Source organism: Mustela nivalis (genome assembly GCF_964662115.1).
Source record: "Mustela nivalis genome assembly, chromosome: 18".
Classification (NCBI taxonomy): Eukaryota; Metazoa; Chordata; class Mammalia; order Carnivora; family Mustelidae; genus Mustela; species Mustela nivalis.
Window position 1 is genome coordinate 9,363,096 of NC_139037.1, and position 10,926 is coordinate 9,374,021.

A 10,926-nucleotide genomic window follows, 5' to 3' on the forward strand; every position below is an offset into this window, starting at 1 on the left:
AGAGACCCTAGAGTTCTCTAGCCCCTTCCATTTTATGAGCCTACAGCAGGAAGTCAGCAGTTTGCACTCTGGAAGAAGGCTCTCACCACAATCCAACCATATTGGCACTCTGATCTTGGACTTCTAGCCTTCAGAACTATGAGCAATACATCTATGCTCTTTATAATCCACTCAGTCTCTGGTGTTTTTGTTTCAGCAGCTCAGATGGATTAAGACATCCCTGAATTATATCCTCAGCTACACTTGCTCCCAATATCAAACTTGTGATTTTTGAAGTGTCTTGGTTTAAGGTCTTGGGGAGGAAATCTTACACTGGGGTCTCAAGACTCCAGAGTTTTAGAAATAAACTCTGAAATGGAGTTAAAACTTCCCCTTAGTAACTCTGCTTCGTGAGAAATGTGGATGCTTCTTCATGGTCTGGGCTTACAGAGGTAGAGTCTTTTTGATGGCCATCCTGGCTCCTCAGCTCACCTCACTTCCAGAAGAGGATCCTGTAAACACTCTCTTTCCCAGCAGTTGATCTGTGAAATGCAAGGAGTCTTCTGAGCAATTTAGTAAGGACTCACCTTTCCTTGATTGCCAACATGCCAAGCCAGAGATCTGGTACTCTGGGAGATTTAAGTTGCTTTTGAGAGCAGAGCTGAGCCTCCACAGTCAAGGCAGTCTGACCCATTTGCTCCTGTTTTGCCAGGAGTCCATAATGGCTTGACAAACATCTGATCTCTGGCTACAAAATTTAGGTGTTCAGTGGATTGAAATAGAGGATTCTAAACTGGAGCTTATGAGGCCTCTGAAACTGGGTGCCATGTGGCTGGTATATGTTCACACATTGGTGTTCCGGGAGGAGAGCTCAAGCCTCCCAGAATGAACTCCGTAACCCCTGACAAAGTATAAGGTGTTTGGTTTAAAAACAAGCAAACTCCTTTGCCCCTCTTTTTTTGTCACTCATGTGTCCACTTCTTGATTTTTCCTGGTCTTGTTGAAAAAAGTCTTGGGTTGATACTCAGTCTGGAACTCTGGTGTGTCATGTGGATGACAGAATGGAAAATTGCAATCCGTCATAGCACTGCGCGTCTGGCAGTTAAACCATGTACCAGTGGCCCGGCTCTGGGCTTTTTTGCTCATCTGAGATTTGGGCATTGTGTTTTTGCTTGCTTTAAAATACTTGTTGGTGTTTTAATCTATCATGCAAATATTTCCATAGTGTATTATACCAGGCTCTATTGCAGAGTCTTATGTGGTGTACAGAAAACAAAAGTGACTTTAATCTCAATAGGCCCTCAATCTGTTTGAGACTTAAATAGAAGGAGTGGGAAGTGAACATCTATTGAACATTCTCATTTTGTCAGGCTCCTAAAAGCATCTATTATCCTGTTTGGATTGCAACAATCGGAGATTGCAATTGTCCATACCCTCAACTAACAATTTTTTTTTTTTTAAGATTTTGACAACTGAGGGGCGCCTGGGTGGCTCAGTGGGTTAAGCCGCTGCCTTCGGCTCAGGTCATGATCTCAGAGTCCTGGGATCGAGTCCACATCGGGCTCTCTGCTCAGCAGGGAGCCTGCTTCCCTCTCTCTCTCTGCCAGCCTCTCTACCTACCTGTAATCTCTCTCTGTCAAATAAAATAAAATAAAATCTTAAAAAAAAAAAAAGATTTTGACAACTGACAGTTTTTTGAAGCCAGAGGACTAGGGGCACCTCGGGGGCTCAGTCAGTTAAACATCTGCCTTTTGCTCAGATCATGATTCCAGGACCCTGGGATTGGGCTCCCTGCTCAGTGGGGAGCCTGCTTCTTCCTTTGCCCGTCTCCCCTACTCATGTTCTCTCTCTTTCAAATAAAATGTTAAAAAACAAAAAACAAAAAAAACACCAGAATTCTAAGTTTCAGAGAATTTGGAGAATTTATCCTTGGTCAAACAGAAAATAAATGAAGTATTTTTAAAAAGTACAAGTGCATGGGTGCACTTGTTGCTGTTAATACATTGGAGTGCTTCCTCTTTCCTCTTTACAGGATTCTCAGTAGGTGGTCAAGGAAGACCCTAGAAGTTCCTTTTAACTTTAAGCATGGGAGACAGGGACTATTCTTACACCAGAGAGAACATTATCAGAGGAGGGTAAGGAAGAGAAGTCAGAACTGAAAGAAGGGCCTCCCCTTTCCCCTTTGTCCCACACTATGTATTTGACAGGAAAGGTCAACTCAAAGTAACATGGCATAATTTTCAGAGTTGAAAGATCTGGGAAGAACACTCTAGTTGGGCTTCCTTTTCTCTGGGAAGGAAACTGAAGCTATGAAGAGGAACTGTCAATGCCACTCAAATGATTTAATAGTTAAAAGTATTTCATCCCCATAATCTCAGTCTGCCTTCCCAGGATGACACATGTCCAAACATATTTCTGCCCTAGATTTTTCCTAGAAAGTCCTAGACTTTCAAGGCTAACACTATGATTGCATGATTATTTGCTGTGTAAAATCACACATGCTGTGTTTGTGCACATGTTTCACTTACTGGATTATAATAGAAGCATCCCAGAGGTTCATGGTTTAGAGAGGGAAACCTCAGAACAGGGCTACCCCATAACTCGGGGTCAGGAAACTAACCAGTGCTAACTAAATATCTACTTGTGCTATATATGGTACTTGACACATATACATATTCCATTTAATGGGCAATAATAATTCTTTGAGCTCCATACTGGTCGATCTAATTTTAGTAGAGGACACTGAGTATCTGAAAGGTTAAGAAGTTTGCCTGGTTTTATCTGGTAATTAGTCATTGGCGGAATCCATGTTCAAATTCAGGTTGACTAATTCCTACTTTTTCCCCCTCTACATAAGACTCCCTTTTTCAGTGCTTGGGACAGCAGGTGAGCATGCAGGATTTGGGATCTGAGCATGTCAGTACAGGGGAGCTGAGAATGTTCTTCTGGGGTCTGGCTTTTATTCTGGCCTCCTTGGCGAAATGAGCAGATACTCACCACAGAGTATGTGTAGGAGGTATGGGTGTCATTGTCTCTACAGTTATGAAAATATGCTTACAGTGGATGACACAAACAATGAAGAACAAGAATACTAGAATAAGACAAGAATACTAGAACAAGAATAAGAATACTAGAACAGGAACAAGAACAAGAATAGCTAACATCATTGCATACTTACAGATATCTGCTAAGGAACCTATGGACATTGTCTGATTCAGTTCTCACAATGACCCATAGAGGCAGATACAGATCTACAGATGAGAAAACGAGCCTTGTAGAAGTTAGCTTGCCCCAGTTAACCAAACAAGTTTTTGAGTAAACTAAGAAGTTAGAAACCTTACTGTGTACATAGGTCTTTTTTTTTTTCTTAATTTTATTTATTTATTTGACAGAGATCACAGCAGGCAGAGAGAGAGAGAGAGCGGGAAAGCAGGCTCCCCGCTGAGCAGAGAGCCCGATGCGGGGCTCGATCCCAGGACCCTGAGATCATGACCTGAGCCGAAGACAGAGGTTTAAGCCACTGAGCCACCCAGGTGCTCCTGTACATAGGTCTTAACTGATTTCAGAACCTTAATTACTTTGTTGTGTTGCATCTAATATCAAGAGTGATTATTCATTCTGTATCCAGCAAACCAGCGACTACTAAACCACAGAAATCTTTTACTTCTGGGCAGCTCAGTTACGTAAGTTTTATTGCCTGGTGTCAGACCTCTTTTATTTAGAGGGCTGCCAACCTGAGATAACCTCCTTATTTAGTTTGTTGGTAGTTATTCATGCATTGGGACTGCTGTTAATTTTAATTACTTGTTTGACCTTTGACTGCAATAAAGTTCATCTGATTAAAAGGTATTTTCTTGGGGACGCCTGGGTGGCTCAGTTGGTTAAGCAGCTGCCTTCGGCTCAGGTCATGATCCCAGCGTCCTGGGATCGAGTCCCACATCGGGCTCCTTGCTCCGCAGGGAGCCTGCTTCTGACACTGCCTTCCACTCTGTCTGCCTATGCTCGCTCTCGCTCACTCTCTCTCTGACAAATAAATAAATAAAATCTTTAAAAAAAAAAAAAAAAAAAAAATAAAAGGTATTTTCTTAACATAGAAACTTGCCAACAAATACCAAAAGCATTCAGTTGACCAAGCCATACATGCTTGAATAAATAACCACGGAGCTTATAAAATGTCTGGCTGTGCCCTTGACATTTGTAAAGAGACATTTATGACTCCAACACAATCTTTGCTACCATTAGGTTATTGCTAACATACCAATCTTAACTTGACCATCAGCTTTGATTTTCCCACTAGCAAAAGTAGCGTAAGCTTTTCCTTTTTTGCATTTTTAGTGTTATACAGATCTCACCCGACATAAGATACATATGCGCACACATTCTCATATATACTTTCTCAACAAAAGAGGCTAACACAGTATAGACACTTAGCATTCTAAAATACAGAAAGCCAACAGAAACATTCTGTGGTGGACAGGGAGAGGGGCTTCAAAGATAACTGAAAGAATGTAAATTAAGCATAAAAGAGAATTTCTTCTTTGTTGGAAATTGGAGAAATCCAGTGAATTTGGAGAGTTGTTATTTGCCAAGAATGTCCTTCTTGGAAGATGCTTGTAAATAGGGTCATTTTCTTTGACAGTTCTTGGATGCAGGGAAAGACTCTTGGATTTTTAAGTTTTCCATCCCTATGTTCTTTACTTAAATCTCTTGATTGCGCTCTTATTCTTTAGTGGTGGTATACAAATTGCTAGGCAGAAGTAACTTGGTGAAAATATTTGAGAGAATTGAAAAGAGGGAAGTATAGGTATGACATTTTGCTTCTGGTCAGGATTTTCCTATAAAACTCGTACATATGAAGATTGGTTTTGCTCCACAATTCTGAGATTGAGTATCCATAGTTATAACCTTCTCCCTAGATTGTAACCTGGGATGAAAGGTGGTTTCTGGGTACTGGATCTGTATTACTGGCAAGTGAAAAAGTTCTTAAGACTTGGTCTCCATGTTATTTTTCTTTCTCTTCACCCACCCCCTTTCTTTGAATTGGTAGATGCGCTCTAGCTGTTAAAAATGGTGTTTGGGATGCCTGGGTGGCTCGGTTGGTTGGGCAGCTGCCTTTGGCTCAGTCATGGTCCCAGTGTCCTGGAATCGAGTCCCGCATCGGGCTCCTTGCTCGGCAGTGAGCTTGCTTCTCCCTCTGCCTCTGCCTGCCACTCTGTCTGCCTGTGCTCGCTCTCTCTGACAAATAAATAAAATCTTTTTAAAAAATGTCTGGTTTTTACTACAAAGTAGGCTGCAACTTTTATCAGTGGAAATCTTGGTTACTGAAATATTAAGCTTCCAAGTGAATTTGTGGGCTTAACTGTAGAAATTTTTTGACAAGCACAAAAATATCAAAACAAGTTGGTCCATTAAGTCCACTTACATTCATAAAACATTTTTCTCAATTTAAAAGTAATATATATGTTTATTTTAGAAAGTGTGTAAAATAAGGAAAACACAAAGAAGAAAATAAAATTCACCCATAAAATCCTATCATCCAGAAGTAACAGCTTATTAACAATTTAATGTATTCTTTTTCAGTCTTGTGTGTTTGCAAATGGCTGTGTGTCTAAAACTCTAAAATAATATCTGCTTTGTTGTAAACTTAATAAATATTTGTCGTATGGGAACGAGATGATTTATGTGACCAGGGTCTGTTTTGTTTTTGATTACTGTGAATGTTCTGTCAGTTACCGCTGTAAACAACATTAATCTGTTGTAAGTTATTCCTGCTTGGTACCTGATTTCCTTTGGGTATTTGACCTTGAGAGCCTGCTCTCTAGACTTATCTACATAAATATGATAGTACGTGTTGAGAGTACTAATAGATTAATTAGATAATATAGCCATATGTTAATGCTAATTTTAATTTTAATCTGTAGTATGCCCCCAGAAGCAAGTGGCAGCATGGGTTATTAGAACACTGACCCTGAAGCCATGCAAATACGGATTCTAATCCTGACTCTGCAACTTCCAACCTTCATGTCCTTAACAAATTACTTAATCTCTTTGAGCCTTAATTTCCCCATGGCTAAAATGACAGTAAAAACCCACATCATATGATTATTGTGAGATGAAATCTATGTACAGAGAGAAAGAAGTCACTAAATAAATTAGAATTAACCCACAGTGGGACTCAGAAAATTCCTTTAAGGAACAAAGCGTGGCTTATCATGCCATGTAAATTTGTGTAAGTGAAAAAGCCATACTGTTAGAAGGCTAAACACCAGCCTGGGTTTTTCGCCCAAATGATGCCATGCTAAGAGCAAGTATAAGTGTTCACTCTTCAAAGAAACTCTAGGGCTGATGCGGCTGGCTAAATCTACACATTGGAAATTTTCCTTCATTTTAATCTTGTTTTTTTGAGCAGTCGGGAAATTTCTCAGAGCCACATGATAATTGATTTTTGTTCATTTGCTTCTGAAAAGATGAGGGCCTTTTTCTCTCTAGTCCTTGGATGTCAGCTTGCAGCCAATGATAATTTTCATTTTCTAAGCCCCTCCTATAAACAAAAGATTGTACAGTGCCCTTCTACCTGCACTGTCCCTTAAAATTGTCACAAAAACTTATAAGGTAGTAGTAGTATGCACTTCCTAGATATTCCCAAATGTTAACCTGCATTTTACAGATGAGGAAGCTAGTTGCTTGTTGTCTGTCAAAAAGCTGGTTTGATGACTCACTTTGCCATTACAACGCAACGAGATAAGACAGCCAGCCATGTCCATGAGTTATCCCTGGCCCCTGTGGTCAGCTGATATTGGGGGTAAATAGGCTAAGTCAGAGGCGATGTGTTTTCCCAGGCCCGGTCTCACCTTGGTGCCCAGGAGAAGGCAGAAGCCATGTCGCTTCTCCTTCCTCTCCAGGAGGCTGAACAGGTGCTCCTGGAAGATGCCGACCCTGATGAAAAATTGGCCGTTGCGCCAGCAGCCTTCCAGGTTGTCGAAGTCCACTCCCAGCGGCCTGAGGAAGCGGACGGTTCGGGGATCCAGCGCAATTTGCTGCGGACGGCCCAGCAGCGGGCCTCGCGCGCGGTTGTCGCGCACGGTCAGCTTCAGCACCCGGCGGGAGAGGACAGCGACGAGCGAGCTCCCCGCCCACGTACAGCCACCCGGGTGCGCCACCGTCGCAGCTGATCCGCAGCTGCCCAGACCGCCAGCAGCGGCTGCACCGCCGGCAGCGTGCCCAGCACAGCGTCCAGCGCCAGCGCCTCAGTGCCACCGTCGGGCCCCGTGATCCCCGTGCCCATCGCCCTGCGCCTACTTCCTAAGCCTGCCCCAGCTCTTGGGAGATACTGCGCTGCAGCAGCCACTCCCTTGCCCCGTGCAGGGCCCCACCCCTCCAGCCTGTCTCGGGCTCCTGAGAGTGTCAGCAGGCAGAGGACCCAAACACGTAAATCCTTCCAAAAGTGGATGGAGCTAAGTATACCCCTTCATAACTGGGCTCGGGGCTTTGTCACCCTTGGAGTCTGTCCTTTTCATATTACTTCTTCAGACCTTTTAAAGCTCCCTCGTTGTACCCCTACGGTATTTCAAGATTACGTTTGTCGTGGTTTGTAATTGGTACTTTTTATTTGATGCTGATCTCCTATATTTTCTTTAGGGTAGGTCCAGTTCTTAGCACAACATGCCATTTGTGTAACCCAAAAAATACACCAATGTATATTGTTACCGGCTACCTATGAGGCTTCTTCCAAGCGCTGTCTGTTACTGTTTTTGTGTTAGCTCAATATGCTTATGAATATTTGCCAAATTAAGCATTACCAAAAAGAATTTGAACTATTTATTTTTAATCCTAACAATTTTATAGGGTAAATATTACAGATACTATGAACCACTGAAATTACTGTTTCATTCCTCCTCAGCTTATTTACAGATTGGTGAAGGATTTAGCCAGTTAACATACTTCTCCAGGTCACAGAACTAGTGAACACACAGATGCTGGTGTCCAAACATAGGACAGACTGACTCTAAAGTTAGTGGCATCTACAGGGCCTGCTGTTTCTTTGGTTTGTACAGTCCTTTTAGAAAGCAGCTTAGCACCAAGTTGCAAAGTGTTTAAGGTTATTCCCACCCTTTCATTCAGTAATCCCACTGGAAGTCTCTGAAAATCCAAAGTCAAAAAGAAAACAAAACAAAACAAAACACAGAATTGCTTACAGAAAAAAGAAAAAAGCAAAATTCCCATTTATTTAAATAAATGTAAAACATGTATATTTAGTTGTTTAAGGAAAATCTAATCATTAAAGTGTTTGGAAAATTGCAATTATATATGTCCTTAAGGAATAACACATTGGAATATTATGGAACCATGGAAAGAATGTTTTGAAAAAGCTAGGAAAATGGTTATTTTTATAAGTGAAATAAAGCTGGATGTAATATTGGCTAATGAAGTATCCTTCCACAACTCTGCATGGGTGTTGATAGAATTAGACACTGCTGGGTGTGTATGCTTAGTAAATATTAATTGATGATAAAGACTGAGATGGATAATTTCTAAAATTTTTTTTCTACGCTTCAGATTTTTCTATGGTGAGATGTTTTGTTTTTATAATACAACAAAACTATAAAGATGCCATAGAGAATGTGCTTGCTTATAAATTGTGTATGCAAATTTCAGCTCACTGTCCTGGAATGATCTCTCATTCCTACTGATAGATGAGGAGTGGGGGCCCCAAAATTTATTCTCACCTGGTGTCCCATCTGTCATATGTGTACAGTCTGGGTCTTTTGACTACAAGTCATTTGACCTTACCGGACCTTGAACTGTGCTGCCATGTTCCATGCTTTACATTAGGAGACAGGAAACTGAATTCTGGTCTCTGCCCTGTCACTGGCTTGCTGGATGATTTGGGGTATCTCACTTTTCTCAGGGTCTCTTTCTTAGATTTTTGCCCTGCTGATTATAAGATGGCTTTCTTTCGACGGAGAGCTGTATCCAAAAGAGTTGATCAGGGGCACCTGGGTGGCTCAGTGGGTTAGAGTCTCTGCCTTCGGCTCAGATCATGATCTCAGGGTCCTGGGATCTAGCCCTGCATCGAGCTCTCTGCTCAGCAGGGAGTCTGCTTCCCCCTTTCTCTCTGCCTGCCCCTCTGCCTAATTGTGATCTCTGTCAAATAAATAAAATCTTTAAAAAATAAAAATAAAAAAATAGAGTTGATCATCATGTCTAATACTGCTCCATCTGGTCACTCCATCTTTTTCTCCCTGTTTTATTTTCTTGTTACTGTTTTCATTTTGTCATTACACCATTTTGTTGTGTTGATCTTTCCACATTTTGTGATATCATTTTCAGAAATAACCTTGTTTATTTCTTTGCCTCTTTATTGCATGTCTGCTTATGTAGATAAAAGCTCTGTGAGATCGTAACCTAGCCTATCCTGGCTGATACGGCAACAAAAACCCAACTCAAATGAAAAGGATAATTTGTCTTGTGTAGCTTGAAGGGTTGGAGTAGCTCCTAGAATTTACAGAAGTAGAAATCAGGACTTCAGAAATGGCAAGTTCCACATTGTGTGAACACATAAGTGTATGCGCTTATTTCTCCTACCCCCCCCCACCCCACCTCAGCACTTCTCATTACCGCATATCTTTGCTTATCTTTGCTTTCCTTCACCCTACATGTTTCATCCATTTGGAAAGGAAGAATTCTGCCAGAAGCCCTAAATTCACTTGTTTCAATTTAACATTTCCAGCAGTTTCATTGTCCCCATGTCAGAGGGTAGCCAGTGGAAAAGATTCTAATTGGTTTTTCTTGGGCTATGTATGCTTCTTTGAACCAGTCACACTAGGAGTAGAATTGTCAGCGGTGCTTGCTCATGTGTGTGTATGTTGGTGTTTTTTTTTTTAATTGTTAGCATACATTCAATTTGGTATTTCTGTGCAAAAACTTATTTAAATCATTGACTATTTTGTGGTGTTCAGTTTAGGTAGATCTGCATAGTAATAACCTGTAGTCCACTTAACTTCCATATGTAAGTAGAGATACTCATATTTTCTTCTTATGCTCCAATGATAGTTTTGCTCTCCTCCTATGCACCCTGTTGCCACATCCTTGAGTATAGGAACAATAACTTCCTTCTTTTCTGTCCCTCCAATATTAGGAAGAAAGTGCTTCATAGTTAGTAGCTACCTTCTGAATTTCTGACATCAGATTAAATGAGCTGCTTATTAACTAGCTATATTTGTGTGCTTCTTCATTCATTACACGAGCTTTATTTGGTGAGGATATGATTAGTTTTCACTAATTCACAACTTTATTTTTAGTTTAAGAAATGCTATTCAGTAATGCTAGGGAAGAGAAAGAAATCATTGATCATTTCAATAAAGCCTCCTTCACATCATGAATTCGAGACTCTCTTATTGATATTTCCTTTAACTAATCGATTTTTACCTTGTACCTCATTTAATGATATGGAGAGCAGTATCTGCCATAGGTAGAAAAATTGCTCTCAGGATTGTTCTCCACGCAGATAAACTGCAGATCTTACCCTTGACATTTGAGTTAAAGAAAAGCAGACTTGGAGGAATCCATCAGAGACTGTGTCTAGGCAAGTAACTGAAGCTTTAGGCCCTTATCAGCAGACCGTGGTGTGTGATGTAGTACTCTCGCTTTCAACTGTAAACTTTTAGAAATACAGAATCTAGGGGCATAGCACAGACCCTCAGGGTCTGCAATTTAAGAAGTTTCTCAGGTGATTTGTAACCATAAGTTTGAGATGCAGAGAGAAGAATCAGATTTCTGGAAGGCCTGTAGGGCCTTGAAGGTCGGGCTTTGAACATAATTGATGTCTTCAGGAAGCAAGCTGTCTACCCTAGGGATGACAGTGTTGGCAAATGGTGATGTCCTCCTACTGTGAGCTTGTGTGAGACATTACTAATTTGCTCAGGGGACTCTTTCTGCCAGACTTCA

General features: G+C 41.1%; 1 long non-coding RNA gene across 3 annotated transcripts in view; it reads left to right on the forward strand.

Annotated features, from left to right (window-relative positions):
- LOC309853714 overlaps positions 1–10,926 on the forward strand; it is a 72,306-nt gene that overhangs the window by 8,045 nt on the left and 53,335 nt on the right. The window contains exon 3 of one of the 3 annotated variants that reach the window (XR_014305891.1): positions 6,819–7,821. The exons of the other annotated variants lie outside the window; for them this stretch is intronic. This is a non-coding gene — a long non-coding RNA (uncharacterized lncRNA). Of the gene's footprint in view, positions 1–6,818; positions 7,822–10,926 lie in introns of those variants that run through there. 3 annotated transcript variants of the gene reach the window in all.